Consider the following 11,705-nt stretch of genomic DNA (forward strand, 5'->3'; position numbering starts at 1 on the left):
AATGGATGAATGACCTCAATATCTTGGAATCCATCAAAATTCTTGAGGAGAACACAGGCAGCAACCTCTTCCACCTCAGCTGCCACAACTTCTTGTTAGATACATCTCCAAAGCCAAGGGAAACAAAAGCAAAAATGCACTAATGGGATTTCATCACGATTAAAAGCTTTTTCACAATGGGGCGCCTGGGTGGCTCAGTGGGTTAAAGCCTCTGCCTTTGGCTCGGGTCAGGATCCTGGGATCGAGCCCCGCTTCGGGCTCTCTGCTCAGCGGGGAGCCTGCTTCCCTTCCTCTCTCTGCCTGCCTCTCTGCCTACTTGAGATCTCTGTCAAATAAACAAATAAAATATTTAAAAAAAAAAAAAAAAGCTTTTTCACAACAAAGGAAGCAGTCAACAAAACTGAAACGGCAACTTACAGGATGGGAGAAGATATTTGCAAATATCTTATCAGATAAAGGGTTAATGTCCAGTATCTATAAAGAACTTATCAAACTTAATACTCCCCCAAAAAACAAATAATCCAGTCAAGAAATGGGCAGAAGACATGACAGATATTTTCCAAAGAAGACATCCAAATGACCAACAGATACATGAAAAAATGCTCCACATCACTCAGCATCAGGGAAATACAAATCAAAACAACACTGAGATACCACCTCACACCAGTCAGACTAGCTAAAATTAACAAGTCAGGAAACAACAAATGTTGGTGAGGATGCAGAGAAAGGGGAACCCTCTTAATGGTGGGAATACAAGCTGTTACAGCCACCCTGGAAAACAGTGTGAAGATTCCTCAAAAAGTTGAAAATAGAGCAACCCAGCAATTGCACCACTAGGTATTTACCCAAAGAATATAAACATAGTGATCAGAAGGGGCACCTGCACCCCAATGTTCACAGCAGAAATGTCCACAATAGCCAAACTATGGAAAGAGTCCAGATGTCCATTGACAGATGAATGGATAAAGAAGATGTGATATATATATACAATGAAATATTACTCAGCCAGTAGAAAAAAATGAAATCTTGTCATTTGCAACAATGTGGATGGAACTACAGTGTATTACGCTGAGTGAAATAATTCAATCAGAGAATGACAATTATATAATTTCCCTCATTATGTGAAATTTAAGAAACAAAAAAGAGAATCACAGAGGAAAGAAGGGAAAAATAAAATAACACAAAATTGTAGAGGAGAGACAAACCATAAGAAACTCTTAACTACAGGAAACAAACTGAGGGTTGCTGTGGTGGGGGGGTGGGCGGGCGGGGGATGGGGTAACTGGGTGATGGCATTAAGAAGGGCACCTAACATAATGTACTGGGTGTTATATGCAACTGCAATTGTCAATTAATTGAATTTAAATAAAATAAAATTTTTTTAAAAGAAAAATTCTAGGGAGACAAAAGTAGATGTAAGAATTGCAACTGCAATGTGACTGACTATCCATAGGAAAATGACTTTTAAAGTCAGAAAAAAGACTAATCAAGGATAGACTGGGGAGAGGTGTAATGTGAAATTCTTACATGGCATATAAGCATCCTCATGATCTAAATCATGTTTATGTCTCCAGCTTCATCTCATTCTTTCTTTCCTGCACTATCACATAAAAATTACTTTCAATTTCCCAAATAGTCTACATGCATATGCTTTCATAACTCTGTACAAGCTATTCTTTCTCATTAGATATCCTTCTTTCCTTTCTTCACCTGGCCAACTCCCAGTTTATTTGTCAAGGTAAGCTGTGGCGTTTCCTTCTCACACAAGCCCTCCCGAAAATAGCTTTTGTGACTTTCCTATGCATCTCATTTTATTATGGTTGTCATGGTGCTTAAGAAAATATATCATCTGCTTATGTAGTTAGGTATTTAAATAGTATGCTGCTATATGCACAATATAAAAATTCCAAACAATAAAAAACTTCATAGATAAAAAGAATAAAAATTTTACATGGAGTAACATTACACACTCTTTCACTTTTCCTAGATTGATGTGTGTTCTTCCAGGGTTTTTCTACTAATTTACATAATTGCACACATACAAATTGGATAAGACTATTTGCATTGTTTTGCCACTTCTTTTTCACTTAAAAGTGTTCCCCAAATTTCTATCCATGTCAACACACATGTATATACTCCAAAGTATGCAGATGGCACACTATACCCTTTTGATAAAAATATAGTTTATTTTCAATTTTTTCACTATTTAAATAATGTTCAAGCAAACACTTTTGTGCATAAAAATAATTTACTCGTGTAAGTTACATCCTTAAAAAGTGGAATTTCTAAGTCTTAACACAGGCAATTTCAGTTTTGCTTGAATTCTGCTATACTGTGTAATAAATCTCCATTTCACTCATTTATTCAACAAGTATTTATTGAGTACCTACTGTGTGTCGGGCACTACCATAAGCACTAAGAATTTAGCAGTGGACAAAAACATTGTAAATCAATTCTTTTATGGAGTTCATGTTCTAGTGGATAAAAGCAGATGATATATAAATAAACATATACCTCAGGTCTGAGAAGGAAAATAAAGCATAATAAAGAGATAGAAAGGAGTAATATTTACAATCATTCCAAAACAGCATCCCTTTTTCACATTCTGCCTTATATGTGATACTATCACCCACCTAATCTTCAAAAACTGGAATATATTATTTCTGATTCCCATGATTAGTAATGCATGTATATCTTTCCATACATTAACTGGCCATACATTTTACCTGATTATTTTATTCAGTAGACCATAAGCCCCTTGCAACAAATAACCCTATGTTTTTTTATCCCCAGAGCCTAGCAGAGTACCTGGCATAAAATAGGCTTAAAAAATGACAATATAAATAGTATCTCATAAATATTATATATATATATTTACATATGTGTCTGTGTGTATATACACATATATATATGCATGAAATATATGTGATGTTAACCACATTATTATATACATGTCTAATGTCACACACATATAAAATATGCTATAATAATATTGTACATGTACACAAAGAATTTGTTTTAAAATTTCTAATGAATATTACTAAATCAGTAACATAATAAAATTATAAATCAGGCATAACTATTTTAGGAAGTAACAAAAGTCCTCTCATACCAGTGTATCACAAGAACACCTGGAAAAATAAACGAAAGGACTTAAAGTCATTTAGAATTAGTAAAAACAAAAAAAATGCATTTAAAATTATGTCTAGGGACATCTGGAGGGCTCAATCAGTTTAGCATCTGACTCATTATTTCAGCTCTGGTCATGATCTCAGGGTTGTGAGATCGAGCCCCACATTGTGCTCTGCACTGGGTATGGGCCTACTTAAGATTCTCTCTCTCCCTCTCCATCTGCCCCTCCCCACCACAGTCTCTCTCTCTTTTTCTCTCTCTCTCTCAAAAACAAAAGAAAACAAACAAAACACTTATGTATAATACATTATCTTATCAAGATGTGTCTTGGTACCATTATTAGAATGATCCTAACTAATGTCTTAAATTAAATGTTCAAAGGTAAAATTACTTTTATGAATCATATTTTATGATCCAGAAGAACAAAATAAAATGAAGAAGAATATTTTTCAAAACACATTTGTAAAACCTAGTATTAAAGTCACTGCTGGGGCGCCTGGGTGGCTCAGTTGTTAAGTGTCCACCTTTGGCTCAGGTCATGATCTTAGGGTTCTGGAATCAAGCCCCATATCAGGCCCCCTGCTCAGTGAAAAGCCTGCTTTTTCTCTCCCTCTGCTGTTCCCCCTGCTTGTACTCTCTCTATCAAATAGATAAATAAATAAATCTTTTTAAAAATAAGATAAAATAAAAAATAAAGTCACTGTCAAATAAATGAGTGTCTGGCATTTGACAGATTTATTATAAATTACTGGACCCACAAGAATCTTCAAAATATACTTTAAATTTTCATTTGTCATATGAGTAAATAAAGAACCAGGAAGGTGACTTATGCAGGTCTCACAGCTAATTAATAGCAGAACTAGGTAAGAATGAATATTCTTTGTCTCCTTCCTAGAGCAGCGCTCCAACACACTACCAAGCCTCTTACAAACACAACAAATTCTAAACTGATATGTGGGGTATATTTTAAAAACTCACCTATGAATCACTTGTAGTTAGAACTGGGAATTCATTTTTCCCCTTGAAATAATTTTCTAAATTGTGTTGAATTCCTAAATTAGTCCCCAATTATAGGTGCTCTATGGAACAATAGTCCTATAATTCACAATGTACAATAGGGGAAGAATTAAAGTTAAGGAAGGGATTATTTTTATGTGTGGATCTTTGAACCTCACAGGTTAAGTTCCTTGAACATGCTACTAATGATTACTGTTATAGTTGAAAAATGCATGATGACTTTCTAATCCCACATTACTGTGATCCTAGCACCCCTTCCTGACTTTCATATTCCAATTTTGTAAGAATTTTATTTGGGGATTTTTCCCCCTTATTTATGGTATCTGCCAAATGTTTTATAGTAGCTAGCCATCCTCAGCTGTTTGTCTACTTGACTCCAAAACCTTCCTATGGGACCTAGAAGGACTTTATAAAACATGGCAGATTCAACATAGCCATTGGCTTAAATCCAATCAAAATTAATTGCATCGAAAGCAATTTCATATCCTTATTAGATTAAGGAAATCCAGGGCTACACCCAGAGCTGATTTTTTTTTTTTCAAAAACCCAGATTGTTCTTATACCTTCCATCAAAAAGAAGGTATAAGAACAATCTGGGTTTTTTAAGAAAAATCAACAAGGAAAAGCAATGTTGTGTAATCAACCAGTAAACATCTACTAGACTAGAAGAGGCTGTTCCTTGATCTATGAATTTCCTGCAAGGCAAATAATCATTTACAAACTTCATGTAGTATTTTCTCATCAAGAAATTCACAAACTTCCTCCTCCTCTATAAATCCCCTTCTACCAATGTTATTGTCATACACTGAGTTCACCAGAATTCTCATGTACATATTGTAGTAACAGAGCAGTCCAACAAAGGATTTTTTCTATTTCAGAATACATACATATTACACATACATATGAAGATATGTTTTAGACATGTATAATTGTACAGCTACAGATCTATTAATTTTTAATAAATTACCTTTAATAGAAAAACATAGAAATGTTATAAACAAAGGCAAACTCAGACATTTGATGGTTATATATTATATTAGCATTTTCTATATATACTTATTGAAATTCATTAATAAATTTTACTCTCTCCAGCATAGCATGAGACCTGACTAAGCAGAATTAAAAAAATAATAATAAAGAATTGGCATTAAAGTTCAAAGAAAGCAGAAGTCTATAAAATGACATATCAAATGAAGACTAGAATTCCCTATAGCCTCCTTACTGCCATCTCTCCACCAAAAGAGACAAAAGACTAAAGGGAAAAAAAGAGCAAATAGAATGAAGAAAAATGACTCTTAATCTCACAAAACAAACTGAGGGTTGCTGGGGGGAGGGGGTTTGGGAGAAGGGGGTGGGATTATGGACATTGGGGAGGGTATGTGCTTTGGTGAGTGCTGTGAAGTGTGTAAACCTGGTGATTCACAGACCTGTACCCCTGGGGATAAAAATATATGTTTATAAAAAATAAAAAATTAATTTAAATTTAAAAAAAAAAACTCTTAATAAAGGACAAATCCAAAGAAAAAAAAAAAAAAAAGAATGAAGAAAAATGTTAGTGGAAACTATTTCAGATGAAAGACTTTAGGGTAAAAAAATAAAGTTCTACATTAATAGAAGAATATAAACTATAAAATTGTATTACTTTTATTATCACACACTAAACACACACACACACACACACACAAATCAGAATTATTCAAAGGGAAGAAATACGGGGCACCTGGGTGGCTCAGTTGGTTAAGCCTCTGCCCTCAGCTCAGGTCAAGATCTTGGGGTCCTGGGATCAAGCCCCACATTGGCTCTCTACTCAGCAGGGAGCCTGCTTCCCCCTCTCTCTCTGCCTGCCTCTCGCCTACTTGTGATCTCTCTCTTTGTCAAATAAATAAATAAAATCTTAAAAAAAAAAAAAGAAAAGAAAAGAAGAAATACAAGGCGGGGAACTTGAACTTAAAAATATTCAAGTATAGTAAAAATCTTAACCAAAATTAAATTGAAAATTGCTTAATTAAAAATTTTCCACATAATTTCCAACACATGTTTTTAAGCATTAACAAGACATCAAAGTAAAGTGATCTATATTAGAAAGATTTTCAACAATAATGTTGAAGCCAAGAGTATTCTAGTTAAAAAATTCAGATTAGCTTGAATACTCCATATACACCCAAATATACTTTTAAACTGAATTTCAATTTTATGCACACCTACATACACGCACACACACATATACTTAGTCTGTTTTCACAGAGATTAGTTTACACTCTAAAACGCAGTATTTCTATTTAAAAAGCTATTAGATATTGCTATTAGTTTTTAAGGAAATGTTCAATTCCCTATCTCTGAACACTTCTCAATCTGTATAATTTAGGAGTAATCAAGGCTTCTCATTACAAAGAAAGAATTTCCTGCTTCCTTCAAAGACCAACCTCTCCAATTCTATTTCATCCCTTCTCAATTTTTCACAGGGTTTGTTCCCACAATTATCCCCTCTCCTGCATCTCTTATTAATCTCTTCAGCTTAATTATTCCCATCAGCTTACAAACATAGTCTGGTATCCTGTATCTTAAAAATTTTAAATACAAAAAAGGAAAAAAAAAAATAAGCCCTCTCTTGCCCTCATATCCTCTTCCAGTTACTATTTTTTTCCAGGAGCTATTTCTCACCTCCCTTTCACTGCAAAACTTCTTGAATGTGTTAGTGATGTCTGTCTTCCTCATTCCCATACTCTTGTCAGGTCACTCCACTTGGGCTTCATTTTTTAAAAATCATCACTACACTAAAAACTGCTCTCAGGAAGGTGCTCACCATGATGCCAGCTCCCATATACACTTATCTGTTATCCTGCTGAACCTCAAGTCATTTGGCAAGGTAGATCATCCCCTTCTTCCAAAGACATTTTCTTCTCTTAGCATTCTTAACACACAAGCTAGTTTCTTTTCCTCCTATTTCAATGACTATTTCTTAAACTTTTTTGCTGACTCTTCTTCTTCCCCCATTGGGAAGCAACCCAATGATGAGCTCCATTCTCTTCTCTACATCTCCTCCTTCAATATTAAATACAATGTATATACAAATGCCTCTCAAATTCCATTCTATAATTCTGATCTCTCTCTAAAATGCAATAATCTTATGCTCAACTGTGAATTTAACATCCACACTTGAATTCCTACTAGCATCTCATAATTAACAAGACCAAAGCAGAAATTCTGATTTCAATTTGTTCTTCCCCCAATCTTTTCCATCAGAATAAACTCTACTATTTATCAAACTGATTTCTTAAGAACAGTGAGAATCTCTATATTAGTTATGTATTGCTCTGTAACAATTCACTCAAACAACAACTTAAAACAACAAACATCTTAGTCTTTGTAGGTCAGGATGCCAGATATAGTTTAGTGGTTCTAGCCCAGGGTCTCTCATAAGACTGCAGTCAAGGTATTGTCCAAGGTTGGTCATCCAAAACTTTTAGTAGGTTAGAAGAATCTACTCTAAGGTGGCTCACTCAGTCAGTGCTGACTGTTAACATAAGGCTTCAATTCCTTTCCACAGGGACTTTTCCAAAAGACTGTCCAAATAGTCTCATGATATGGCAGGCAACTTCCCCCAGAGCAAAAGATCCAAGAAATAGCAAGGCAGGAACAGGAATTACTTTTATGTAATTGAATGTGAATGTCAAGATTCACATTCATTTTTGCAACATCTTATTGGTTACTCAGGTTGGCCTTTCTTGGTTTGCGATGGGATAACACAAGGATATGAACACCAACAAGCATGAATCATTGGGGGCTGTCCTGGAGGTTGGCTAATATAATCTCTCATGGAGAAAAAGAAACCATGTAACTGAATTCTTCATGGTCTTTTTTTTATTTTATTTTATTTATTTTTTGACAGAGAGATCACAAGTAGGCAGAGAGGCAGGCAGAGAGAGTGGGGAAGCAGGCTCCCTGCTGAGCAGAGACACCACCCCTTACCCCAATGCAGAGGTCAGTCTTAGGACCCTAAGATCATGACCTGAGCCGAAGACAAAGCCTTAACCCACTGAGTCACCCAGACGCCCCTCTTCATGGTCTTTTAATCCAGGTGTTTTTTACCATAAATTGTTCCACTACGTAAAAACAGAACACAGAAGAATATGGAATGTGGCAGCCTGACCACAGGCCCCTGTCATCCTCACCTTCCCAAGCTTCAGTAAACTTACATAGTGTGTTTGAGACTATGGGATTTACTAGAAGCTTTGGAGAAGTAGGTTAGGGACTTTCATATGCTGTGTACTAGAGAGGAGACTAAAAGTCTCATGAAGTAAAACTTCCCAATAAAGACAAAAAGTTATAGGACCCCAAATTAGCTTAGTTGTCAAACACATGAGAACCTCCTCAAGAAGGCCAGCATCTGACCGTGAGCAATCCTGATAATCTCCCCAATGTAGTTATGTGGCTTCTCTGTTATCTATACAGAGCTCTGTAACATACTAAAATGATATAAAACCTTACCAAGGAATTGGATGGCATTCTTCCTAAGAAATATCATCACCACTAGCACTCTTGAAAAAATTCTTTTACGGGAGATCTTCTGATGGTAAGTGACAAAAATCCAAGCGAACAAACAAAAATTATACCATATAATCAAATTCTAGAGAAGTAAGCTAGCCTCAGAAAGACTAAAACTAGTACTCTCTGACTTTCACTTCTGTTTGTCTTTAAGCATCTGTGTGTTTTACAGAGTAGAAGTCTCATTAGCTATAACTATAGCCCGCACTGGCTCCTGGCTCCTATCTTCTCAATTCAGTTCTCAGAAAGAGACAGCTCTTCCCTCTTAATCCAATATTTCAAAAAACCCTCCTTGACTCAGCTTGGGCACGTGACCACCTCACTGAATCAGGGGAGCAAAATGCTATAACTCACTTATATTGTGTTCATTCCTGAAAGCAAAGAACATGGAAGAGTCCATTCAGAATACATGTTATAGTAAAATGAGTTCTTTGAAAAGGAAGCATGCTATTCCCAAAAGAACTGAGAGCTATTGCCAGACAAAACAATGAGTGTCAACTATACTTCTAACCCTAAAATATAACAGCTGTCTACATATTTGAGAATGCAGGATCTTGGGAAATGGATGGTAGCAAAATAAAAAATAGTTATTTTATTATTTTCATGGTCTTAACAAGTCTTTACTGGGACTCATCTCAGTTACTGATGGCAAATTTTAAAAAATCTCTTATAAGAACATATAAATTAAAGCAAATCAATGCATACAATAAAAAAAATCAGCAGCTGGGGCACCTGGGTGGCTCAGTCACTTAAGCATCTGTCTTTGGCTCAGACCATAATCTCAGGATCGTGGGATGGAGCCATGTTGGGCTCCTTGCTCGGGAGAGAGTCTCCTTCTCCCTCTACCCCTCCCCCTGCTCATGCTCTCCCTCTCTCTCAAATAAATAAATAAAATCTTTTTTTAAAGAATCAGCAGGTCAAAGAAGAAGGTCATTTGGGGGCATTTCTAGTGAGTTACTATAAAACATAAAGGTGTAAAGGAAATTAGATCACTGAATTCAAAGCTCAGTTGGAAGAATTCTCTCAAAATTTACAAAAAGAAAAAAAAAACAGTAAAATGAAAATCCTAGAAGGAAGGGCATTAGAAAAATAAGACAGACCCAGGACATCAAATAACCAATAACAGTTTCAAAAGCATGGGAAGAAAACAGACTGGATCAATACAAAAGAAAAAAGAGGAAGTTTTCTCAGACCAGACCAAATATTAGTCAAGATTTATGAACTCACACTCATAACTAGACATATGAAATGATGGAATGCCTAAACTTCAAAAACAAATAAATCTTTACCATGCAGAAATATTTTATAAAAAGTTTCCTAGGAAGAAAAGTTAATTGGATATATATCACCTATATACAAGCTTTGTTTTTAGTGATAATCCATTCACCAAATATTTATTAAATTCCTATGTGCTGTTTAGCAGTTGGAGATACAATAGTGAACAAATGAGGTAAAGTCTCTGCTATGGAACTTATATTCTATTGGGACTAAATGAAACTCCATGCAAAGTAGATAATCTCTGTCAAGGTAGGAAATTTTTGTATTTCATATCTTGTTTCCTCATATTTAAGAGGTGATACTACATTTTATTTTATTTTCTAATATTTGTTTTATCAATTAGGATTAGTTTCAGCTCTAAGACTGAATTAACAGAGGTTCATATTTCTCTCATAAAAAGTTCACAGGTAGGTGGCCTTTGGGCATTCTAGCAGCGCAGCTCCACAAAATCTTTAGAAATCCAGGCTCCTCCATCATAAACATGTACCCTGTACCTACCCCGCCACACCAAACACACACACACACACACACACACACACACTCCCCCAATATTGTTTGGGGAATCCAAGGAATTAGCATTTTGACAGGTACCCCAGATGACCTTAATGAGGTGTTTTTTTTACCCACCTGAGAAATCCCAAAGTAGGGGAATGAGGAAAAAAATGGTCAAGTGAGTCCCCAAAACCAGGCAATGAAAGAAATAAAATTACTTCCAAGAATCAAACAACGAAATCAATAGTTACTAAGAGCAGAAATATATAGTTAACTAAAGAAAAATAAACCAAAAATTAATTAATTAATTAAAGAATAAAAAAGAATCATAAACCACCAACATCTGATAAACCCTAACTTTTAGATATTTTCTTACTACAAAAACAGTCAACATGAAGGTGAATGATGCAAAGTAAGCCACAGAAACAATGAAAGTATCTAGAGTCCTAAAGGCTTTCTCAAGATGTGACCCCACTTTTTTCTGCATGCCTTTTTAGAACTTCAACTATTCTCTTATGAAAAGTTTGGATTTACTTTTCCTGCTACCTTCTAAAACATGTCAGATGATACTCTGTAATTTTAAATTAATTTTATGTCATTAATAGTATCCTCTGTCAGATTATGTCTTAGAAACTTAGGTAGTATTAAGCTATAGCAAAGGCTGCAATGAGATAATTTTCAGCTAAGGAGCTAGGCAAAAATGCAAAATGAATTTGGCTTCCACGTTGTCATCTCCATGTCATTCTGAAAGGAAATAGGAGGCAAAAGAAAGGACAATATGTCACAAAGCCAGATAAACAATAGTTAACATTATTTTGTAACATCTATCATTCTACTTGCCCTTAACACAAATGCAAAACTGAGATGATTGTTCCCATTTACCAAGTCGTTTTTGAAAATTCCTAACCACTGGTCCTGTTCAGAAAAACAGATGCATCTCCATCTAAATTATCTGAAGTTCAATAGCTAAAATAAACTGTAGACCATTATACTATTCCTCCTTAGAACACTTTCCCTTACCTTGCCTTTTGGCTAAGTCCTATCCTTCTACATTGCTGTTTAATTTCCAAATTAATTATTCTACAGCTTCAAACCACTCAAGCAATCTCTCAGTATGCTGTACTAAGGCTTTCTTAGTATCAGTTTCAGACTGGTGATAGAGCGTTTTTATTTCAATAAAAATAAAAAGTATGAAGCCTGACCTCCGCCAAGGAGACGTGCGACTTTGGGCAAGTCTCTTC

The 11,705-nt window shown here is 35.2% G+C and overlaps 1 long non-coding RNA gene across 2 annotated transcripts in view; it reads right to left on the minus strand.

Moving 5' to 3' along the window:
• Window positions 1-11,705, minus strand: part of LOC116567562 — a 114,573-nt gene that overhangs the window by 102,123 nt on the left and 745 nt on the right. The window lies entirely within an intron of this gene.

This window comes from Mustela erminea, chromosome 10 (genome assembly GCF_009829155.1).
Source record: "Mustela erminea isolate mMusErm1 chromosome 10, mMusErm1.Pri, whole genome shotgun sequence".
NCBI lineage: Eukaryota > Metazoa > Chordata > Mammalia > Carnivora > Mustelidae > Mustela > Mustela erminea.